Consider the following 25714-nt stretch of genomic DNA (forward strand, 5'->3'; position numbering starts at 1 on the left):
CATAGGCAGAGGGAGAAGCAGCCTTCCCGTGGGCAACCCGATGTGGGGCTCGATCCCAGGACCCCGGGATCCTGCCCTGAGCGGAGGGCAGACGCTCAACCACTGAGCCACCCAGATGCCCCAACACGGTGGCTTCAAGTAGCAACACATGCACTGTCTCAGTCTCCAGGTCAGACATGCCACAGCTGGGGCCTCCATCCCAGCTTCTGTGGGCTGGATTCAAGGTGCTGGCTCTTAACTGGGAGGCTGTGGGGAGGACCATCTTTCAAGCTCACTCATCCACGCCCTTGGATGAATTTGGTCTCCTGTGGTTGAGGATTGAGGGTCTTTTTCCTTGCTGGCAGTCAGCAGGGGCCACCTTTCTGCCTCCAGTCCTCACGCCTGGGTCCCTACATGCGGGAACCAGCAGCACACTAAACCCTCCTCACACTGGAGGCTGATTCCTCTTGAGGGAAGGGGGGTGCCGATCTCTCTGATCCCAATAAAGAAAGTTGTCTGCATCATCCAGAATAATCTCTACATGGGCCCACTGCTTAGTCACCTTAATGCCATTTGCAAAGGCCCCTCTGTCAGGTAAAGTAAGAATTTCATAGGCACAGCCCCAGAGATTTGGGTGTGCGCATTGAGGGGTGGGGGGTGTACTGTTCTGGCTGGCAGAGTTTCTCTACTTCTCTACAGGAAACCTGTAAAATAAATAATAAGGTGTGGGGACCATCATCATAAATGGGAGCCCTGGGTTCTAAGAAACCGGGAAGAGGCCCACTGCCCCAGCCTCAGAGAGCAGGTGTGGGGAAAGAGAGGAATATCAGGAAAGACTCCCCAGAAGAAAAATGAGATTATCCAATGGAACCTAAAGATGAGTGAAAGTGAACGCAAGTGTCACCATCAGAGGTGCTTAGCCTCCAGACTCAGAATGACACGTTCGGGAGAGGCCAGAAGCTACAATGAACTCCAGCGAAGTTGGTCTAAGAGGTGGGCAGCAGGAGCCAGCCTCCCTGAACGCGAAGATCCGCTGTCACCCTCCCTTCCCCCGGTGGGACGATTCTGCAAGAACCTTCCAAGAGCAACAAAGTGCACCTTCAGGGAAGAAACCCCACCATGCAAGGGAAATGAGCTAAGTGAATCTGCATGCGCTGGTTGAGGAAGAGGTAAGCGACACAGGAAATGAAAATGACAAGCGGACCACTATGCGTAATGGGTTTCCAATTTCCGCCCCTCGTGCCCCCAAAAAGAAAGTGATTGCTTGTGACAGTGCAGGGGTTTAACAGAAGCCAACTGGTAAATATTCAAGAATTGTGCAAACTGGATTTTAAACCTTTAATCGCCATGGTGGGATCTCACCTCAGACGTCGGCAAACCTACAATCCGGGGCTTTCTTTCCTTCCTAAGAGTCTGAACAGCCCACCACTGGGTTTGCATAAATGACCGAACTGATAATAGGGATTATCTCAGGAAGAGGTGGGAGGTGTTTCACAGTGGGGTTGGCCACTTTTCACTCCCCCGTTTGTTAATTTTTAAAATTGGTGCGATTACAGCCTTTTTCATAGTTCTTCATTATTTTCCAGATATTTAAAAAGTAATGAATGTAAAACGCACCCCAGCTTGCTGGGATCCCCATTCTCAGGGCTCTCTCGCGGCTGCAGCATCATCCCCTGCGCACAGTGGCCCCCCGATAACGGGCCGCTCATCACTGACGACGCTGCTGGGCACCGGGCGGCCCAGGCCAGCCAGACGGCGGAGGCCCCCGGGGAGGCTGGGCACGCTTCCTTGGGAGAAGACCTCCATCAGCTGCAGTCTGAGCCTCGGCCCTCATGCCCCATCTGCTACAATCATTATGAATCATACTCGGAATGTCAGGCAACTAGGAGAGCGTCTCCGGGGCCCGCCGGCCCTTCCCCCTGTGCCGTCACAGCCAGAGAATGTTCAGGGGGCGGAGGGGTGGGGGTGGGGGGCCGAACTGCAGGCAGCAACACCAACTCGTCGCCCAGCCGACCGACGTCAAGCTTTCTCATGTGTAATGTCCTGGCTAACACACTCACCACGGCCCACGGAGCGTGGATGTGGGAAGGGGGGCCACTGCCCAGCAGGCTGGCCGGAGGCCCGACGGTGGCCTGGCCGAGGCTCCCCGCAGCAGACACTCCGTGGTGTGGCCGGATTTCACTGCTGTCACCACCTGGAGCACAGATTTTTTTCCACCTGGAACATTCTGGCCTCTATCCCCCGGGGCATTGCTCCAAGGCTCCCTTTCCCTCTGTGACCTCTCAGCACGACGAACACGCAGGCTAGCACTCCGTGGAGCGGGGAAGGCGTCATCACACGGAGCAGCGAACCTGCTGTCACTGGTGGGGCCGGACATGCCATCATACGGATCAGTGAACGCAACATGACACAGTGTCCCGAAGAGGGTCGGCTGAGAGCCAGGCTGCGGGGGTTCCTGGGGGCTTCGGGGAGCCTATGGTGGAGACAGAAGCACAGATGGACAGCTGCTCCTTTCCACGGGAGAGCCTCTGCCCACCCCCTGCCAGGTGCCTGGCATAGAGCAGCTGATCGTGATGTGACTGCAGATCCGTGGGCCATTTTATCTGAATGTTTACGGCACTTATATCTTTCCTTATCATAGCCCCCTGCCCTGGAAACAATCTCCAACCTGCCCCTGTTTCCCAGAAGGTAGCCCTTTCTCCACATCGCTGGGATGCTCAAGCAGCGGGCTCATGAATTCTCTGCACGTGCTACAGTTCCTCCAGCCACTCCCACGCTCTGCGACATTAAAGCCATTTCTGGTTTTTCGCTCTTACAAATACCACGACGGCCAACATCTTTGTGCATAAGCACAACGGGATTCTGAAAAGTAACTGAAAAAAAAAATCTACCTATTTTTCATCGTTACGTTAATCTCATACAACAGTTAACCCGCAGCTTGGTCAGGTGTGGCATCATCCCTGACACATGGAGAAATGAGAGCACTCGTGACCCAGCTCCTGTCTGCCGGGTGACAGGACAAGGCTGGCTGCCAACATAAATGAGGGAGTCGGGGTCCAGGTTTTAGCCACTCATGCTAAAAAGTGAAGGAGAAGGCGGCTGACACATTCTTACTATATTATGAATGAGACGGCTGGAATTCAGGGGTCTCGTGAACCTTCCCACCACCTCTCCTACCCACCACCATCACCACCGCCCCAGAACACTGAAAGGTCTCTTTGGCATGGCCCGGGAGAAATCCACACACGAAGTTTGGAAAAACAGCACTCTGAGAGCTTGAAATAGGGTCAAGAGGCCTTAACTCAGGACAGGGATATCTGGATTTGAGATTTGCCAAGTTTGTTTTGGACTCTCCAAAATTCCTTCGACCTGTCTGAGTCTCTGTTTTTCCACCTAGAGGCAGTAGGGTGATGACCAGAAGATCTCTGGGGTCCCCTTTCTGATGTTCTCTGAGGCTCTAGAACCCAAGCAGAAGGGAGCTGCCAACCCAGGAAAGGCAGGAGCCTGGTGGTCTCACCTGGACCAGGAAGCTGGACCCTTTGGATGCAAGGCCCCATAGCACTGGAGCTCTGATTCTGGAAGCTACCACGGTCTGGGCCAGGACAGGGCTTCGTGTCACCTGTGTGGCTTGTTGAATTATAAGTGTCCTGAGGGCAGGGCATGGTAGGACTCCTCTTCATCTCCCTTACAACACCAGTGATGTGGTGAGTTAGGTAGGAGAATTCATTCTGTATCCTTTGTGACAGCAAACAAACAAACAAAACTGAACGTGATCTAAAAGATACCAGCAAAGGGCAAGTTAACATAAATCATGATCCAGCTATGAAAAGTGACAGTGAGCCATTATGCTTATGACCGAGAGCTGTCCTTAATAACATAGAGAGATGTCCACCACATATTCTCCCGGGGTAAATTAATTACAGGACCACACGGGATGGATGTGTATGGCCAAGCATGCCCATGAGGAGTATATATGTGCTGTCTTTGGAAACCTCTGGGTCTTGGGAATTTAGGTGAACTTTTAAACTTTACCCTTTGTCCTTTTCTGACTTACTTAGGTTTTTTTTTTTTTCATTATCAATAAGCATTCCTACCTAGTAGTATCTAAGGTGGGGAATGGCAAACCACAGCCTTTGGGCCAAATCTCCCCACTACCCGCGTTTGTTGGGCCCATGAACTAAGAATGCTTTGGAGATTTTTTAGTGGCTGGGGGGAAAAAAAAAAAATCTGAAGATTTCAGTGTGTAAAAATGAGGCTTTATTGAAGCACAGTCATGACCAGTTGCTATGTATTGTCCATGGCTGTATGTGTGTTATAATGGCACAGCGCGGCTGCCACAGAGACCACACAGGCCCCATGGCCTTAAATATTTGCTCTCTGGCCCTTCACGCAAACAATCTGGAGACCCTGGTGTAAGACCTCACCAGCTCTGGAACCCTGTGCAAGAACCCTGCCCCAGAATGGCAGCTCCCCAGGTTTCTGTGGCTCACACTTGACTGCCATACAGAGTCAATCCTCACTACTGTCAGGATTCTGAATTGTGAATTTGCCTACTTGCTAAAATTTCTCTGTAACCCTAAGTACATGGCCCTTTCCTAGTCATTTTCAGATATTCCCAGGGTGGCAAAAAAAAAAAAAAAAAAAAAATTGAGCTGTCCGACTTGCATGCTCTCCGCTGAGGTTAGACAAGGTGACACTCTACTCCTGTCTCAGCTCTCGTACTATAAAGAAGTCTCTTTTCTGAGGTCGATGTGGTGCCACGTTTTCCTCATTTTCGCTTCTTTTCTGGGTGGTTTCGCTGTTGAAAAGGGCCTCTAAGCCCAGGGCCTTACTACTGTGTTCCTGAGCAGAGACACAATGATGTGCCTCCTGGAGGAAAGATGTGTGTGAGATAAGCTTCATTCAGACTATGACTTACACTGCTTTTGGCCGTGAGTTAGTTCAATGCTCACGAATCAACAATATGTATCAAAGACAGTGCCTTTGATCAGAAACGCACATAAAACAGTAAATGGGGCAGCCCAGGTGGCTCAGCGGTTTAACGCTGCCTTCAGCCCAGGGCATCATCCTGGAGACCTGGGATCGAGTCCCACGTCAGGCTCCCTGCATGGAGCCTGCTTCTCCCTCTGCCTGTGTCTCTGCGCCCCGCCCCGTACCCCCCCTCCCCGTGTCATTCATGAATAAATAAATAAAATCTAAAAACAAAAACAAAAACAAAAAACCCCACAATGTTATATATTGATTGGTCAGTGAAAATGTTGTGGCCAGAGGCCCCCAGACCCTAACCCTCTACTTCCCCCTGGGGCGATGATTCAGAATTCAATAATTCAGTGTCTGCCTCCACTTTATGCAACATAACTATGGCAACTAATGAGAATCAATTATACTTGCTTTCACAATTCATCCTATCACCACCACCTTATTCCCACCAAACTATGAGTTCCTTGGGGCCAGGGACTGTGACTTGCTCCTATGTGTACCTGGGACACCATGATAGGATATGCCAGGCACCCTTTCACCTACCCCATGGTGAGGCCAGGAGCAGTGCAGAATAGAAAGGACTTATGCTCCCCTGCATGCTCCCCACGTCTCCAGCCTCCCCTCCACCAGGTGATAGCACAGAGTGGCTGTTGAACCTCACAATCCTCTTTTAGAGAATGGGGATCGTACGGCACCTGCCTTGGTTTGTTGAGGGGACTCAGTGAGCCAGCACACGTGAGCACTTGGCTCCTGGGCCTCTGTGAGCAGCCAGTGAGCTCTTATTACTGGAGAAACTTCAGGGGTCCCTTTTTCTTTCTCAGGAAACTGTCACTATGCTTGACCACATTCTACCGAAAAACCCCTTTCCACACATTGAACCCAAGCCTTCTGCTGAGTTCTCGGTAGAAACCTCTAAAAAGGAAAAGCAAGTAGCCACACAGTCCAGTAGGAACCATCATGAACTTGTCAATCCATCAACACTTTTGGGCAAAGCACTGCGACAGACACAGAAAGAGACAGACCTCTCCCTAATCCCATCCCCAAATATCAAACATGTAGCCTTTGAAGACAAATATACAGAAAAGATGCATTACCCTGTAAGGTGAAGCTACTTAGAAAAGAGTAGGGGGAAATATAATTCTACAGTGTGTTCATAAACCCAAACTTACCCTTATGCAACACTAAAGCAAGGTATTTATGGCAGAAGGGCTCACCAAGTTTATGGTGCCCCTTCTAGAGCTCACGTACACCTGGGGGGCGGTCACCCAGACAGGGACCACATCTCGCACCTGTTTGCTTCCGAGGAGGGACGATGTGCTCAGTTCTCATCAAAAGCATGCAAGGGGAGTGACTGTATGCCACTTCCAGGACGAGGTGTTTAGGAAGGTGTCCCTCTGTACCTCCTTGTCCCTCCTCTGCCAGCTGGGTAGATTTCAAGGTCGTTGAAAGGATGGCAGACGACGAGCATGGAACACACTTGAGTCTTCCAATCGCTGCAGAGGAGAGGCCACCCACTGACCAGGAACATCCCCCGGGGGCTGTTCTGTGAATAAGAAATAGGCATCTTTTGCACTGAGCTACTAAAATCCTAAGGATCTAGATTTGTTACAGGATCTAGATTTACTTGAAAGGAACAGTCTCACCTTTTTTTTTTTTTTTTTTTTAAAAAGAAAAAACCTTGACAAGGCTACACTGCTAGTAAGGTGTTATTCCCACTAGGTGCTTAGAAAGTTTCTGAAGCCTAAGACCCAGATGCTGACATGCTAAGAGCTCTCTAAGTGCTCTGAGAGTCTGGATGAAGAAGGGTTCAAGGAAAATACTCTGAAAAACACAAAGCACTCTAGAAATAACCAAGTTGCATTTGTCATCAGCTTCCCTGTCCACATTGCCTTTGCCTAGCCAGGTTCATTCCTTCTAGAATTTCATTTCCAGTGGAAGCAGAGAAAGCAAACGTGGTCACAGACACAGCTAATGACTCTCAAAGCCTTATAACTTTGAAATGGGCTAAAAAAGAAAAAAGAAAAAAGAAAAAAGTCTATCCCTTCCACCCACCCGGTCCGTACCTCTCCACCCCCATGTCCTGGGTTCAGTTTATTATGAGCACTGCCCATGGCCAGAAGTGGTGCTTTACAGAAGCCAAAGCAATTATCAGAAATGAGTACTAGATGTGACAGGGAAGCCAGATGTGCAGACAGGGGCATTTCAAGGTCCTCATTTCCCTGCTCACAATTAGTCAACTTCTAGCAGAGATGAGAAGCTGAGGCTATCACAGACTAGGGACCTTCTCTGGCAGCTCCAATGAGGAAGGGCTGCTTCTGCACCAGCACAGAACCCTACAAGGTGCTCATGGATTCAAAACACTAGCTAACCTTCTGCTCAGAGCTGAGGACAATTCCCAGAGAAAAGAAACCTAGTCTGTCCAGCTACTCCCCTTGCATTCGAGGTGTACCTACTATGTGCATCAGGCGGTGGTGACACACATATACTTCCAACCCACACATTTTCAAGGGCCCACCATCCTGCCAGTTCCCATTCTTCAGAGCAGCTGTGATAGTCCAAACCATGTGCGTCTGTATGTCCGTCTTTCCCACAAGAAGGTAAAGGTCTTTCAATCTGTGTGACCCCAGATTTTGCACAGGTTCTCAGGATGTGTTGCTTGAACTGAATTGAACCAAGTGAAGGAAGGAAGGAAGGTAGGATACTGGAATACAAAAATGAACAAAATGCTTTTCCTAAAAGCCCAAGGCCATGATTGTAGATTAATATTAAGGGTGGACAGATAAGTAATCACAGTGAGTCTGAGGACATCAGATGTGTAAAATAAAGAAATAACGGAGAAGCCATTAGCTCTGGCAGGAGCAGTCTCCCCGCAACGAGCAGGCATGAATCCGGACCATCTGATTCATTACACATTCCACAGCAACCTGGCCCGCCTCACCATAGCACCCCCTGCACATTATTATAACCTTTGTCCATCATCTGTCCCCTTCAAAGACAAAATTCCCCAAAGAGCAGAGACTGCTTTTCTCTTGTCCATTGCCCAGCACCCAGAAGTGCTCGATAATCATTTCAGACAGATCAGATCGGAGCCACATACAGGTTCTAATCCCATAATAGATACAGATATAGCTACGTGGTGCTAGGCTTACACACACACACACACACAACTCGCAGCTACCACAATGATAGCAACCCGTCCCATGGAGCCCTGGCTATTCACCAGTTGTGGTCCCCAGAGTGAATGCGCACAAGGCCTCATGAGGAAGTCAGCATCATTATCTCACAGAGGAGAGAGAGAGGTAGAGGCACAGAGAAGTGAAAGTGGCAGGCCCAAGCTCACAGAGCTGGTAAAGACCTGGGTTGTGTGACTTCACAAGACACAGGGTGTCTTGCTGGAGCGTGGCCTCAAATCAGGAGAGTCCGAGGGAAGGAGGAATGGAATCACTCTGGCAAAGCAGCCAGACACCAGCACGGCGCTAGGCAGGCCCTGGGAACAGAGCAGACCCCAGCCTTCATGCCTCATCACAATTACCTGTGAACCTGTCTCATCAAAGGAGCCCCACAGCAACACTAGTTGGGTGATGCTAAACCACCTGAAGATACTTCACCGAAGCCTAGATCCCTCCCCAGCCAAAGCCTAGTTTGTTTGTTTGTTTGTTTTTTTAAGATTTTATCTATGTATTTGAGACAGAAGATTGAGAGAGCACATGAGCAAGGGCAGAGGAAATGGAGAAGCAGACTCCCTGCTGAGCAGGGAGCCCGCTGTGCAGCTCGACCCCAAGCCCTGTGATCATGACCTGAGCAAAAGGCAGACGCTTAACCAACTGAGCTACCCAGGCACCCCTAAAATCTAGTTGAGAAGATGGGGGAGTGGGGAACGCAGGAATTGGGATACTCATAATCTTTGCAAGCTCCTGGGTGACTATGGGATGCAGATGGGGCTGAGGACCTCTGGGTGAGATGTCTGCAAACCTGTTACCTTCCCAGACCAGCCAAGAGGTTGCTGGAAATCCAATGGGAGTACAAGAAAGAATGGCTTGACTGTTGGACCACTGTTAGCCTGGATGAGTTGCGAATGTATCCTGAAACAGGGTCCCTGTCAACTCTGCCCGTGGCCAAGAACTGCGTGCCCACCAGCGCCAAAGCGGTAGGCTCACAGCTGCTTAGGGCGGATGCCCACCGCCTGCAAACCTAACACTCTGTCCTGCAGGAGCTGGACACTTGTAAGTCACTCGACTCTCTGAGCTTGTTTTCTCATCTGCAAAATGAGAATAACCATGTTGTGAGGATGAGAGGGGACATGGAAGCCTTAAAGAGAAGGTGTTACCGCTGCCAACTTGGAGGATGTCGGGCAGAGTGGTGGGTAGGGCAGGGATCTGGGTTCAAGTCTGGCTTGGCCTTTATTATGGAGTCAAGAAACCACTTGACGTACAGGTTCTTTTCTGTGGTCCACAGCAGAGCAACGGCTCGTGTACTCATCCTCTCCTTCATCAAGCTTGCACTGGGTGTCCACCACGAGGTTGTTGGCTCAATCAAGTGACATAATACATATGAACATGCTTTGGAAATTGTAACATGCTCTAGAAAGGAAAGGCTATTGTTCTTGTGCATGTAATGATTAACCACGGGCTTCCAGGGTCTACAGGGACCTCACAGGGGCGCATCACAGTGTGATGCTCCAATTCCTCCCACCCCATTCCCTCTCTGTCCAGCGTGACCTCTACATGGGTCTCTCCAGCGATGAGACCCCGGCCACTGTCTGAGACCCACTCAGTCACCCATAAGGGCTCCATTTCCTTGCACTCCACTGTCTCCCTGTTCTCTTCACTTCTCCATCTTGTTCTGATCCTTGGGGCCGTCCTTATAAGACACATCGGATCTACTGTCAATCCTTCCTGTGTGTTCTGGAAACAGAAGTCCAAGATCAAGGTGTTGACAGGCTTAAGCTCTGTTGAGGCCTCTTTCTTTAGGTTGCATGTGGCTACCTCCCTGCTATGTCCTCTGATTAGCAGGAGGGAGAGAGAGATTAAGTACTCTGATCTCTCTCCTTATACAGGACTCTAATCGTATCATGGGGCCCCACACTCACGACCCCATCTAAACCAAGACACCTCCCAAAGAGCCCATCTCCAATGCTGTCACTTTGGGGGTTAGGGCTTCACTGTATGAATTTTGGGGGAGGGGACACAATTCAGTCCATAAGACAACCCTCCAAAAGGTTCTCTTGCTAAGCAGAAGCAAATCTTATCCAGACACTGAGTACCTCCAATGCCTACAAAGCATTAGTTTTTTATGTGGAGAAAACAAATAAGAGTTACCTGCTCTCAAGGCACTTCTGGTCTGAGGAAGGTCTCTACACATAAGAGGCCCCTGCACCCATAAGAAGAATGGGCCATAAGCAAGGGACAGGAAGTTCACAAGAGAGTCAAAGAGGTCACAACAAGAAAACACAGCTGTGCCCTTTGATTAGCTTTTATTATAGAGGAGGTGATGCCTGAGCTGAACTCAGAAGACTCTCTTCCATTCACCACTGAGTGACCACCTTCTCTTGCTTACAAGGCTCCAGGCTATAAGCTGCAGATGTAGCCAGGAATGGAACAGATAAACCAGCAGCCTCTACGGAACTGAATTTTGGTTCCTGCTATAGGTGTGGGATCCTTCAAGGTGGACGGATCATGCCACACTTCTCAGCACCCCTCATCCCGAGGACATTAAGTAGAGGCTTAATGACATAGCTTGTCAAATAACAAGCAAAAAAGACCTCTCCAAAGTCAGCTTTTATCATCAGAATTAATTAATTTGTATTCCCTAAAGGATGGCCAGGATGGTGTCTCTCTAAAAGCCAGAGGCTCACTCACGGGCGATTAAGGAGAGCCAGGGGCCCCAGGGGTCCCAGAGACCTGAGCCATCGAAGACTCCATGATGCCGTTCTTGAGCCAACAGAGGGCAAACAGGACTGGACTGGCCTTTTGATGACGACTCATCACCCAAATCCCAGGTCTTGATGACAGGTTCAATCCTGTAAAAATTGAATCTGGTGAAGAAGCTGTGTTGCTGCCCACGGCGCTACAGGTCTTGGGGGAGGGCTGGTGACTGCCACCCCCCATCAATTGTGAGTGCCATGGTGGAAGACCTCTCATAGCTGACAAGGCCAAGGCAACAATGCAAGGTCATAGAAACAGCTGTTGCATTCAGTAAAAGGAGGCTGCCCTCAGCTACCTCAAGTGAGAATTGAGTCAGGACACAGTTTAAGGTACGTCTCTGCTCTGTGGATCCTTGATGAGCAGAATATCCAAAGAAACTTCCACCAGAGTCCAGAAAAGCAGTTGTACAGGGCGCCAGCTTGAACAAAGTGTAACATCTACTTCTGGGTTCCTGTCAATCTCTCTCAACATTTAGTGAGAGATTGCTGCTATTCAGCCTTGAAAGCACTTTCCCCTTTTCAGTGGACTTTCCTGAAATCACGCCTTACTGAGCTATGGTTCTTACCCAACTCTACTTCCTGTGCCAGAATCTTATTGACAAGAAATTTAAAAGGAACTGGGTGCCAAAATACGCAGTGCAACACTTGTTTTTATTTTCAGCAACCTAAAACATTTTATACTAATATTTATCCTAACATGAATTTAATAATAAAATATTTTATACTAAAATATTGCATATTTTTAGTTCACATAAAAGTAGGATGCTGGGGCACCTGGGTGGCTCAGTGGTTGAGCGTCTGCCTTTGGCTCAAGTCATGATCCTGGGGTCCCGGGATCAAGTCCCACATCAGGCTCAGCCTGCTTCTCCTTATGCCTCTGCCTCTGTGTCTCTCATAAATAAATAAATACATGCATACATACTCTTAAAAAAAAAAGTAGGATGCTATAGTGTGGCTTCCCCTTGGTCATTTCAAACACTGAAGACATTTGTCTGCATATTTATGCTTACGCTGCTCACATCCATACACAATTCATCAGAATTGGCACAACCATTGCTTTTGTCAGATTTGCCAAGTGTTAGATTTTTTAAAATGTATTTCTTAAAACATCATCTTATATTGTTTTAAACACACACACACACACACACACACACACATACACACACACACGGAGGCAGTCCCCAACTTAACGATGGTTTGACAACGATTTTTCAACTTTACGGATGGTGTGAAAGTGAAATGCGTAGACTAGAAAGCGTACTTGTAATTTTGCACTTGGATCTTTTCCCAGGCTAGGGACATACGGCATGAGCCTCTCTTGTGGTGTTGGGCAGCAGCCACGGCTCCCAGTCAGCTAGCAATCACAAAGGTCAACGGTCAACAACTGATACACTGACAACCATTCCGTGTGTCACTTTCAGTAGAGCAGTCAATAAATTACATGAGATATCCAACACTTTATTATCAAACAGGCTGTCCATCAGATGGTTTTGCCCAACTAGAGGCTAATAATGGAAGCGTTCTGAGGACGTTTAAGGCAGGCTAACCTAAGCTACAGTATTCAGGAGGTAGGTTGGGTACATTGCACACATTTTTGACTTAAGGTATTTCAATTTAACAATCATTTTACTTAAGATTTTATTTATCTGAGCGTGAGAGAGACATCACAAGCGGGAAGGGGATGGGTAGAGGGAGAAGTAGACTCCCCACTGAGCAGGGAGCCCGATGTGGGACTCGATCCTAGAACCTGAGATCATGACCTGAGCCGAAGGCAGCTACTTAACCAACTGAACCACCCAAGCACCCTCAACTTAATGATAGTTTTATGCAGATATAACCCAAACCTAAGTCGAGACAGAGCTGTATACACACATCCACACATCTATTTTGAAAACATCCCAGAGCTCTGGTTAAAGTCTTAATGTCTTCAGACAAAAAAAGTCTCACAGTTCAATTAACATTTGCCCTTTGAGTACAATGTGATAGGGAGGACCTAAAAAAACAATTAAAGGGGACTATTAAGAATTTCTGGGAGAATGGTACCTGTATCTTACCCTGGACTTATACACACACACACACACACACACACACACACACACGTTTTAAAAGACTGAGATACTTTGTTATGTGATGGTTTTATTGTAACTAAAACCATTTCTGATCACAGAATTTCTGAAGATTGTCTTTTATTTATTTATTTTTTTTTACCATATTTGCTGGAAGAGGATTCTTCTTTTTGTTGAAAGACTGAACTTTTCCCCTTCTTTTCCATAGCTTTTGGTTGAAAAAAAAAAAAAGTTTCTACTAATGAAGTAAGCAGACCTCTAATATTTTATATGCTTTTCAGCTGTGTAATTTAATATTGGGATACTTCATTATTAGCTTATGTCATTGATAAAGTGGTGATGTGTATGAATATTAGTTCAACCATATATTTATAATGTCTGGGAATATGTGGCTATAATGGCTGTGGGAGAAATTATTTGGCAGTGTTCACTTGCTTGCAAAAACCTAGTGCAAGAGCTTAACTATCTAAGTGCATATTGAAATGAAAAGAACACACAGAGTGGACTTAGCTTCTGGCTTCTAGACAAACCTGTGGGTTTCACGCCCCCATCCCACAGTGAGCTCCTAAACTTCACTGGGTAGCTAGAAGGAGCAACAGCATAAAGTGTGAGACAGTGCTCAGCATTTTGCCCAGCACAGTGAGGGCTGGATAAGGCACCTATATATTCTATATTTACTAATATCACCATCATTATAATAATTACCGAGAGAACCATCCACGGAAACGCTATGTCAGAACAAAGCAAAGAACCTGGAGCACAAAAGTGAGGCTCACATTTAAAAGCTGCAAGAAGTCATGGGACAGCCCAGTGAGCAGAAGGAAACAAACAGAAAACCATTCTGGAGAATAAACCCAAGAGGAGTAAGAGGCAGGCAAGGGGCATGGGACAGTTTTTGCAGGAGCTAAACCAGTGAACACACTGGAGATTCCAGGGCACCCCTTTTTGCATCAGCTTCCTCCCTGATAAATTGGAACAATGTTACCTGGTAGTGGGTGATTACACTAATCAACTTCTAATAGCCAGTAGCACACAGCAGAGCTTCCAGAGATGTTAGTTTTGTTCTTGCTTCTCCCTTCTTGAATCAAGGAGCATTGGCTCTAAAATGGGAAAACTAACCTATACATAAACATAAATCCAAGCACATGAAATTTTACATCAACTACAAAAGCCTAGTGATCATTAAAAGTCCCTGGGAGGAACTGATCGTGGTTTGCTAATTAATTGGGTTTACAGAGATCAAGCACCACTTAACTAATCATTGCTCCTTAGAGGAGCAAATATGATGACTGTCACTTGGCAAATTTCTAATTTATACTCCTCTGGGAAGATCAGAAGAAATGCACACTCAGGAATCACGTTCTCCCTAAAGTTTCCAAGGATGAACAATTACCAGCTTCCTTGGATAAAGGGAAGATGAGTCAGCTGGTTTCACTGTTAGCCGGCATGGACTGCAGGCGCCCCTATGCATCTCCAACCAATAGCTTTGTTAAGGGTCAGACGTTGGAAAGCCAAGAGTAGATTTAAAAAAATGGATAAGTGTTCACTGGGTAAGACTGTTTTGGGCGGCACCACCTGTGCGCAGGAACATGCCATGGAGACTTAGTTGGATGGAGGTCATGAAAACTGAACACACATGTGCAAAAGAAGTACATCCACACCCAACTCATGTGCTTAATACCTTTCCACTCATATTAAAACATGTTCTTTATTAAAAAAAAAAAAAAAAGTAAAAGCTCCTACTTTCTCATACCTTCCAATTACATTTCCCAGAAATGTCTGTTAACAAGAAGTATGTATCCTTCTCAGAATTTCTCCCATGTGTTGATAAATATCTGTAGGTACCATATTGTTGTCTTGTTTTACAGAAGCGGGCTAACTCTATACCAAGAGTACAATGATTATTCTTCAACGGACCAATTGTGGACAGCTTTTCATATTGGTATATGTGAATTTATCTTTTTTTTTGTATTTAAATTGGGTTTTTTAACTTTTCACTTTAAAATAATTCCATACTTCCAAAAAGAGTTTACAAGTACAATGAATTTGCACAGCGTTGCAATTTCTCAGGATTGATGTCTTGTGTAACCACAGTACAATCACCAAGTTGTGTCAGGAAAATAACACAATACTATTGCTTAATCCAGAGACTTTATTCAGATTCTATCCAATCCAGAATCCAATCCAGGATCGGATATGCCACATATGGCAATCACCTGCCATGTCCCTTTGTCTTCTGCAATCTGGAATCATTCCTCAGTCTTGCTTTGTCTTTCATTTTTAAAGAGTACTGACCAGTTCTTTTGTAGAAGGTGCCTCAATTTGGTTCTGTCTGCTATTTTCTCATTATTAATTTCAGTGTATGGGCTTCTGGCAAGAACTCCATTGAAGCAGTGGATGACTCCAGGGTTGGGGCAGAGATAGCACACGATGAGAACATCCCGTCGTGCCAAGAGATAAGGCAATGCTCAAAAAATGATGAGTAAATGTTGAAAGGACATAGAGCTCAACATGAAGGACACCCCAGTGGCCAAATCCAGACAAAACTGAGCAAAAAAAAAATAATAATAATAATTGTAGTTATTGATCTACATATAATAAAAACGCCTGCATTTATACCAATGTGAATAATTACATTATTTTTTTAATGGAAAAGAAAGGAAAGCTCTTCTTTCCATTTGGATTCCAACTGATAAATATAGAAATAATGATGAGATGGACAACCACTGTTGCGCAAGCACCAAGAGTTAAACAGTTTCAAGCCAATAATCAAGGATGGTGCTAAAATTAGTCAGGTACAAGTAAGATGAGAAACCCAGTATTTACATAGTTTCAAAATACCTCCCGACAAGATACTGATTAATAATAAAGGGAAAAACAGTAACTTTACAGTGGAGAGACCTGGCGAACACTAAGTTGATGAGAACACCAGGTTGACCTTCATCGAGTGATCAAGGTCATTATCACCAGTTATGGGACAAACCAAAGCCATGGACCTCCTGATCTGATGCACCCTTTCTAGTGACTGCTGAGCGGGAGGTTGTTCAGCAGCGAGGCTATCTTCCAGGTCCTGCTATTACATCAACGTTGTACAGCGAGTGTCTTTTGCAACTTGTTTTATGGTTTCTCGAGGAAAGACTCATTGGGAGCGCACACACTATCAACTTTTAGAAGTCCTGCCAAACCCTCCTTCAACAAAGTTGGTCTGATTCATCACCACCCTGGCCCCCAGCAGTGCAGGAGAATACCCATTTTCCCTTGCCAAGTTCATCGCTACAACTTGCTAGAATACATAATGCACGAGCAAAGGAAAACAGCTATGGCTGTGCCAGCACAGGGGCAAGGTACTGTGAGCAGGATCCAGGAGAACAAGGGACACAGCGACATCTGGACATGGAGGTATTTTCTGAGGCTTAACAAGGGCGGGGCTCTGGGCCAAAAAGGACCCAAGTGCATGCACATGTACAAAAAATACCAGAGAAACGACTCTACCGTATCTGCAGGATGCCATACTCATTTGCTATTTGGGAATGAGTCAAGAGTTTGAATTTGCACCAATCCCCACTGGGCCTCAGCTCCAGACTTCAAAATAACAAGCCTAAAACAATAGTCACGTAGTAATGAAAGTTTCCCAATCAAACTTGCTAATGATAACTCCCAACCTTTGTGTTGTGTTTTATAACCAGCTTCGCATCACTTTATGGACATTTCGTAACAACTGTGAGAAAAGCATTACTACCCTTTACAGGTAACAAAGAGCAGACACTCAACGAGAGGACGTAACTCGGCCAGGGTCCAACAACTAGGCAATGAGAGAGGCATCTGGGGTTTGGAAGCCTAGGTCAGAGTTCATCTGGAGAGCAGCGGTTCTCCAGACCTGGGCTATCATAAAACTAGGGGCACAGAGGCATTCCCTCATTTCCTCTCCACAGCTACCTGCTGAGACTGGTACCAATATTAGTTTCATTTTGAAAAAAAAAAAAAAAAAAAAACTGGGATTTTGCCACCAAAGTCCTTGCCAGCAGTTAAGGGCCAGGCTAAGGACTCCCACTGGTTTATGTGACTTCTAGGCCCATGCCCTTGTGACGGTACCGCTGGGGCTCTTATCTATGACCATAAAGACCTTGTTTCATGCTGACTATGCCCTGGGCAGTGGGCAGGGAGGAGGGGGAAGAGAGCTAGCTTGTTCATGCTGCCTGCTGCCTCCTCTGAGATGAAGAAAGGTGAAGCACTGGCACCAGGGCCAAAGCCCTCCCTTCTCCCCTACACGATCAACCCAATAAATTCTCAGTCACGATCACCTGCTGTATACAAGCTGGCTAGACCCTATAGACCTGCTTTATGAAGCTGGTTTGGAGCAAGACAATCCATGAATAAAAACCAAAGTGATAGCTCAATACCCGACGATGACGTCAGCGATGGTGAGACAAGACACACAGCTGGACGATAAATAACGGGGCTGAGAAAGACAGTGACTGTCAGAACTAAGTATCTGCCCCTCACAGCAACCCTGCCACTGAGGCAGGGGCGAAGGAGCCGTCGAGGGCAGAGGGGAGGAAGATGAGGGCAGAAGGGAAAACTGCCAGCAGCTACTAAGCACCTACTTAGTGACCTCACTTACCTTTCTCTAACAACCCCCATGGTAGGCGTTATCCCCACGTGGACAGCAAGAAATGAGAGAGGCGTCTGGTATTTGGAAAGTACGGCTCAGAGAGGGTAGTTAACTTGCCTAAGGCACCCAGGTACCGAGGATAAAACAGAATGAAATACAAAGTGATAAAAATACCAGGATAAAAACCAGCTGTAGCTGGAACTGAAGTCAGGGTCCATGAATCCCCCCTACCGGGCACCAGGTTTTTGCTGCAATTCACGAGAGCCAAGGGCATCGGACTGTATAATAAAATCCAGAAGATGGAACCTGATAAGGACTGAATTGTGTCTCCCCAGAAATCCTGTGCTGAAGTCCCAGTCCCCAGTGGGATTGTATTTGGAGACAAGGCCTTTGTGGAGGAAATGAGGGATAAGAGAGGTCATAAAGGTGGAGCCTGGAGCCCAGAGGCCTAGTATACTTACAAGAGAGACACCACAGAGCCTGGGTATTGTCTCTCTCACTCTCGCTCTGTGAGGAAGCAAGAAGGGGCCCATCTGCATGACAGGAACAGATTCTTCACCAGAAATTGAATCAGCTACACGTCGATCTTGGACTCTCCCATTTTGGAACCATGAGAAAACGAATTTCTTGCTGTTTACAGCACCCCACCTGTGGTGTTTTGTTATGGCCGCCCAAGGTGACTGCAACTTGGCCAGTCTATAAATCAGACCAGTGGCCTGATGACTGTGTTCTTGGAGTATGCCCTCATCACTTGTGTTTGAGCATAGCCCCCAAATTTTGCTTAAATATTTAAATCCTGTGTGTAGGGCGCCTGGGTGGCTCAGTCGGTTGGGCATCTATCTGCCTTCGGCTCAGATCATGATCCCAGGGTCTGGGGATCGAGCCCCATGTGAGGGTCCCAGCGTGGCAGGGACTCTGCTTCTCCCTCTGCTCCTCACCCTGCTCATGATTTCTGTCACTATCTCTCTCTCTCCCTCTCCCAAATAAATAAATAAATAAGATCTTATTAAAAAAATGTATACCCATAAATGCCTGCATTCCTATAAAACCTTCATAAACGAACCCATTTTCTCAGAAGGGAATAAAATAAACAAAACATTGAAGCTGGAACATTTTCTTCTTACATCCCGTTTTGAGTTGAACCGTGTCCCCAGTTCAGGTACATTGCAGCCCTAACCGCCCCCCAGTACCTGTGAACGTGACTGTATTTGGTAATGGGGTCTTTGCAGGAGTCAAGTTAAGATGAAGTCATCCTGACTAGGATAGACCTAATCCTTGTAAGAAAAGGGAAGTCTGAACATAGACACACCAGAGAGAAGCCCATGTGAGGCTGGAGGTGGAGACGGGAGAGCTACAGCCACAAGCCAACATAAGCCAAGGACTGCCAGATGCCACCAGAGGCTGGGAGAAGAAGAAGGACTCTTCCCTAGAACCTTCAGAGGGAACTTGGTCCTGCTGACCCCTTGATTTCAGGCTTCCAACCTGAAGAACTGTGAGAGAATGAATTTCTGGTCTGTAGCCACTTAGTCGGTGGTCTTTTGTTACAGCAGCCCTGACGAACTAATACACCCCCCCAATAAATCCATTTATTGGGTACCATTTCTGCGACAGTTCACCATCATAATGACCATATTCAATAAGCATGATGGGGGATCCCTGGGTGGCACAGCGGTTTGGCGCCTGCCTTTGGCCCAGGGTGCAATCCTGGAGACCCGGGATCGAATCCCACGTCAGGCTCCCAGTGCATGGAGCCTGCTTCTCCCTCTGCCTGTATCTCTGCCTCTCTCTCTCTCTCTGTGACTATCATGAATAAATAAAAATTAAAAAAAAATTTAAAAAAAAAGAATATATCATATTGTATTATAAAAAAAAAAATAAGCATGATGGACTGTCACAATTTATAATCAATCATGTTGCACCCGAAGACACATACAGGTTCTGCAATGGGAGTGACAAAAGGACTGTCACCACGTCCTGTCAGGAAGGTGAATTTTAGACATTGATACTGTGGCAAAGGGCAAAACAGCGAATGGCCAGGAAGGGGGGAGTGTGAAGGGTCGCAGGAAGCATGGCAAACGTGGCTCCTGTGGGGTAATGGCACAGAGGAAACCCCCCAAGAAGCCCCGGCCCATGTTTTCTCCCCAGGCTAGCCTCACTTCCCCGTCTATTTTGACAAGGCTGTTTCCACCCCACACAGGCACACGCCCCTGCAGACACAGAGGAGCCCAGCACACCCTGGGGACCGGCGGAAAACCCAAAGCGTCACCCCCTCCTGCTCAGCAGGCTGTGGAAACGGGCTGCCGGCGAGCCCCCCGGGGTGCCCATGGTTGTGGGCGGCGGCAGGAGGAGGTGAAGACAAGCCAGCAGCGAGTGTCAGATGCAGGCCGGCGGCCCTTCCGGGCACAGGGTCGCAGGTGGGCGGTGGGGCGGCCCGCTCTGGGCCTCCGAGTCACAAGTTTGGAAACCTGCTTCGAGCTCACTTGAGCGAAGGAGACAGGGGTGGGAAATACAAAAATACACCCCTGTGTATTCTTTAGGGTTCAACCTGGGAAGAGGAAGCATATCAGTGATTTCAATAAGCAGAATTTCAGATAAAGAACCATTTACTGAAAGGGCAAAAGGGGGTCCTGAGGCCTCCGAGAAGTAGTGGCTGCTCAGAGCAGCACACTCTCCCCCTTAGGGATGGGGGGTAAGAGTGGGATTATGGGAAGCCAGGTGGGCCCTGTGGGGTCTTGGCTGGGGGTGTCACTTCTGAGAATAGCCAGTGCAAGCTGGAAGCCACCGTTGCTCCTGGGACCAAGCGCTGCTGCCAGGGGAGGAAGTGTTGCCACAGTGACAATGTCAGGAACAGGGGGCCGATGGCAAGGGAAAAGACCCTCCTCCCCCTCACCCCCAGGCTTCCAGTCTCCCTTGGAGCAATCAGATCTGGCCATGATGTGCTTGCAGTCCTTTGGCGCTAGAATCAGAAGCCGTGGACTGGCCACTGCTGCCTTTATACTCGGCCTACACAGGGGCAAGAACCAAACGTTTAGAACAATGAGTCAGGCACAGACCCTGGGCAATCAGATAGGACACCGACCTGAGCGGGGCACCCAGGCCAGTGCATCACAGCGGGCGTCCTGGTTCCTTCGAGTTCCCCACCAACCTCCGCGGTCTGCCCACCAGATCCACGTCACTCGCTCACGAGTTGCCTGCCTGGCCCTGGAGACAAATGAGTTTGAGACACAAATGAGTTTTCCTGCAGAAAAGGAAAGCCAGCAGGGTCCCCCACACTGTATGTGAACACCTTCGTTCCCATTCAGCGTGCGTCAAATTCTAAGAAAGCAGGGCATGTGTCTTGCCCACCGCTTGATTTTTCCCGACAAACTCAGAAACTGAATGGACGTAACCCTTCTTTGGTTTCGGGGGCTGTGTGAGTCACTGTTGAGGTGACATGGGACTTCCCTCAAGGGTTTGGTCTACTTAGGAGGGGCAGACAAGCAAGAGTTAAATTTGAAAGAAAGAAAGAAAGAAAGAAAGAAAGAAAGAAAGAAAGAAAGAAAGAAAGAAAAAGAAAGAAAGAGAGAGAGAGGAAGGAAGGAAGGAAGGAAGGAAGGAAGAGGTGGGCACGTTCTGATGTGATAAACCCAGGGGGCTCAGGAGTGTGGGAGGAAAAGGCACACAGTAGGGGGGACATGGGAAAAGCTTCCTGTAGGAGGACAGGGAAGCCAAGAGACCAGGAAGGACACATAGGCTCAGGGAGAGATGGGCAAAGGCTGACATGCATGTGACAGCGTCATGGTCCACAAGCACTCTGGGTAGTCCACATCTCTGAGTCTCTGTCCATCTGTGTCCACCTCACACCGCTTTGGCTCGTGAGACCACACTGCCCACATGGAAAAGTCCAGTGTTCTCAACCCACAGCTCTCTACCGACATGGACTTTTGGACCTCGTCATTCATCCCCTCCTCTTGCCAATCAATGTGGCTGAAAAAAACAAGTCTGTTCAATAGTGTGAGTGTGGTAATGGGTTACAGCTGGGACATCAGTCTAAATTCACAGTGAGCTTAATATAGGCCCGGATGGATATCTATGCAAATATTTATACACGTGTGGGTCTCTGGGGGTTAGTATATACACACACATATACTTCATCACCGTCACTGAGAAGGCCTAGGAGCAATGACATCCCAGGAGCAGTGAGCACATCTAGGACCCGCAGCTTGGTTTCTAATATCAGTCTCTGATAAAACAAAACTGGGCTCCTTGGGAAATGGCCAATTCTAGGTCTGGGGTAGGAAATACACAAGTAGTGCCAGAAAGTAAGGAAATGCTCAAAAACAAGCAAGCACACAAAAACTCTCACAGTAGTGGAAGGTATGTCAAAATAATGGGGGTAGGGAGAGAAGGTTATCTCCAAAGGGCATAGGAGCCAATGGAAAGGGCTCCCAGTGGCCAAAGCTGGAAAAACATGCGCCAATAAATAAAGTCACACTGGACTTTGATCCAAAGCATATAATTAATATCCATGATGCAATATATATATAAGAATTATGTATATATATGTATATATATATACATAAGAATTATGCCACCTGGAACATTTGTTTCGATTTCTGCACCTGTGATGACTGACATGGTCCCATTAAATTCCTAAAAGCATTAATAGGCTGAAAAGAAAGCAGTGTGACTGTGAAATGTGTGAGCTGGGGGGAACCCTGGCAGCGATTCAGCCTCTGCCTAGAGTCATCACTACAGATAGTCAGGTTCAAAGACCCAAAGCAAATGGCCAATGAACACATCAGCTCAGCGGCCACTCTGAGGGGTCTCCTGAGGAGTTGGACAACAATGTCATTTGGTCCCCAGAACAGCGGAGGCTCAGAAGCACCAAGCACCTTCCTCCCAGCCGAGAGCTGGCAGGCGGCAAAGCAGAGGCCAGGGCTCAGGTCTCCCTTCGGGGTCCCTTTCAGTGCACCTCCCCTGCCATGGCCAGTCACCATCCCAATTCCCTCCCACTCCAGCAGAGGCAGGGGCTGAGATCAGGGCAGGGGCAAGCTCTGGGAGGATGGCCCCTCAATGGGTTTTTCTGTTTTCTTTTTCCTCTTATTTTTTTTTTTTTTTTAAGATTTTATTTACTTATGAGAGACACAGAAAGAGAGGCAGAGACACAGGCAGAGGGAGAAACAGGCTCCATGCAGGGAGCCTGACGTGGGACTCGATCCTGGGTCTCTGGGATCACACCCTGGGCTGAAGGCAGCGCTAAATCGCTGAGCCCCCGGGGCTGCCCCTCATTTCCTCTTATTTTTATGAAACTTTTCCCTAGTCCAACATTTTTAAAGGTCCCCTTCCCCACCTGATTTCTCACAGGCCTTACACCAGAGTGCCTCTGGTACACAACAGCAGGAAGACGGCCATGAGTCCTTGAGGCTGAACCCTGTACGATGCTGGAACAGGTCAATTCCTTAGTTTTAATAAAGGTTTCATCTTTGCAGGGAGGTTAAAAAAAATTTTTAAAAACACAAACCAGAAACAAAAACAAAACCCACAGGCCAGCTTGCATCCATCCCACTGATGGGTGTTTTCTTCCCAAAGCACCCACCATATCTAGCTCGGCCAGAGTGACTAAACTAGAGAGAAAATGGCGTGGAGCAGAAGAATGTGAATTCCCAGCAAGCTGGTCATTACTCAGAGTGACAATGGGGACCGAGAATGCAGCAGCACGGGGCTTCTGGAAGCTGCCCACGTCCCAGAGGAGCCACATGGGGCTCTGTCACTTAGCTCATTATAAACCAAGGATAAAACCCACTGGAGCCAGCAACCCAGACGAACCTAGATCCCAGAGGGGCAGGAAGGGAAGGGTTTTTCACTGGAGAGACTTTGGTGCCCAAGCTGGGAAGCTGCTTGCAGGGGACTTGGGGGCGCCTGGGGTAAGAGGTACCAAGAGACACCCTGGGAGGGACTGACCCAGGATACGGAGCACTTACTTCAATTTAGCAAATGGTTGTCTCGTTAGTAAAAGCTTCTAAATGTCAGCCTCAGGTTACAAAATAAAAGGAACATGAAATTATGTAAAAGCACACAGTACTAATCTGTGTGTCACGCACGTTCCACGGGAAGACGCCTTCATTTACCACCTTGGCTGTGTTACTTAACCTCCAACCCCTCACACGTTCTAGAAAGAAACGAGATGATGGAAATGGAAATGGAAAGTGTTGGGGGCGCCTGGGTGGCTGGGTCGGTGAAGCGTCTGACTCTTGATGTCAACTCAGGCCGTGATCATGGGGTTATGGGATCAAGCCCCACGTTGGGCTGTGCTAGAGAGTCTCCGTCTTCCTCTGCCCCTTCTTTTACTGGTGCACACTCTTTTCTCACATATTTCTCTCTAAAATAAATAAAATCTTTAGGGGCACCTAAATCTTTGGGGTCGCTCAGTGGTTGAGCATCTGCCTTTGGCTCAAGTCACAATCCCGGGGCCCTAGGATCAAGTCCTGCATCGGGCTCCCTGCAAGGAGCCTGCTTCTCCCTCTGCATATGTCTCTGCCTCCCTCTCTGTGTCTCTTATAAATGAATGAATGAATGAATGAATGAATGAATAAATAAATAAATCTTTATAAAAAAACCTTAACAAAGAGATACATATATATGGAAAGTATTGCACTTTCTAAAAAGTATTTATGGAAATTATTAAATGCAGGATTCATATTATTGGTAGTATTGGTATTGCTCTTTTCACGATCACACGAGTACTGTGCCCCAACTCCACTTCTACCCCAATAAAGGCAGCGTCTTGTTAGTGGTGACTCACGCGGCTGCTAGCCCTCCCAGTGCTCAGCCACTTCAGGAGGAAATGGGCTGGCTGGCTGAGAGAAAGCACACACGACCAGACTGTGCAGCTCCCCGGGACACGAGGAGTGCCTCTGAGAAGAAAGGCAGCCCAGTGGGTCACCGAGAGCCAGGCCTGAGGTCCAGAGCCGCCTCTACGTCCAGGAGCCTGATGCCATGACCACGGGAGCATTCAGTAAATACCGGATTCTGTGTGAGCAAGGAATTGAGGAAGAGAGGCAACACGAGCTGGGCCCGGCTCCGGGAACCCCTGCAGCACAGGACACAGACACAACAGCAAGAGTCGCTCGCACGGTCACTCCAGCAGGCACCTCATTTTAGAGATGGGGCTGTGACGGTTCAGGTGCCAGTCAGGACCCAACATCTAAAGAGGAGTCTCAGGGCCAAAGCAATCCATCCTCCCTATAGATGCCACAAGATGCCACCAACGGAGTGGCTTAAATGGCAGATATTCATCTCTCTCGGTCCTGGAGGCTGGACATCCCAGACCTAGATGCTGGCAGATTTCAGGTCCTGGTTTGCAAAAGACACTAGTCTTCTGGGTTTGTCCTCACACTGTGGAGAGCAGAGAGGCTCTCTCCTGTCCCTTTTATAAGATCATTAATCCCATACTGAGGGCTCCGCCTTCATGACCTCATCACCTCCAGAGGCCCGGCCTCCCCAGACCATCTGCATTCCAGATTGGGGTTTGAACGTACTCATTTTCGAGCGGCACAAACATGCAGCCCGCGACCACAGGGATGCATAAAGCCAGTCTCCATTTCCAGGTTGCTTTCGGAGCAAGAACGGTGGCTCTTCCCTCCTTCACTGCAGGTCTCAGTAAACGCTCGTGGACGAAAAGACAGGAGAAAGGAGGGCGGAGAACTTTATAAAATGAAAGTCCTTAAGCAGACGGCAGTGCTTATGTTGTTTCCTCAAGGAGACTGGGGAGCCCTTGAAAGAGGAGTACTTTCTGCTTTGTTTCCAACTTTTTAGTCCAAACTCAGTGTCCTCAAAGTCGGTCAGTCCAAGAAAACATTCCCCAAGCGTGTCCTGTGCGCCTGTCATGATGCCAAAAGCCAGGACTGGAGAGACAGCAAGACCCACAGCCTTCTCTCAAAATATTTACAGTGCAGGGGAAAGAGCTGATATTTCAGAAAGTCGTATGCTGCTTCTGGAGACGACGAAGCCCCCTGGGGACATAATAAGAGCCGAAGTGACAAAGCCTGGCCTTTACCCTAATAATAATTATAATAATTATCATGCATAATGACAACTGCAGTGGCTGTCCATCTGTGTGGCCAGCTGCTGGATCGCTGGGACCAACAGAGTCCCAGAAAACACTTTTGTTTT

The 25714-nt window shown here is 47.8% G+C and overlaps 1 long non-coding RNA gene across 1 annotated transcript; it reads right to left on the reverse strand.

The window, feature by feature from the left end:
* Nucleotides 1–25061, reverse strand: LOC121498830. Its single transcript, XR_005989923.1, has 5 exons — nucleotides 24345–25061; nucleotides 20640–20761; nucleotides 6249–6502; nucleotides 3497–3714; nucleotides 1–2452 (listed from the first exon to the last, which is right to left on the reverse strand). It is a non-coding gene; the product is annotated as an uncharacterized LOC121498830 (long non-coding RNA).
* Between the last annotated feature and the right edge of the window lie 653 nt (nucleotides 25062–25714).

This window comes from Vulpes lagopus, chromosome 9 (genome assembly GCF_018345385.1).
Source record: "Vulpes lagopus strain Blue_001 chromosome 9, ASM1834538v1, whole genome shotgun sequence".
NCBI classification, from domain to species: Eukaryota; Metazoa; Chordata; class Mammalia; order Carnivora; family Canidae; genus Vulpes; species Vulpes lagopus.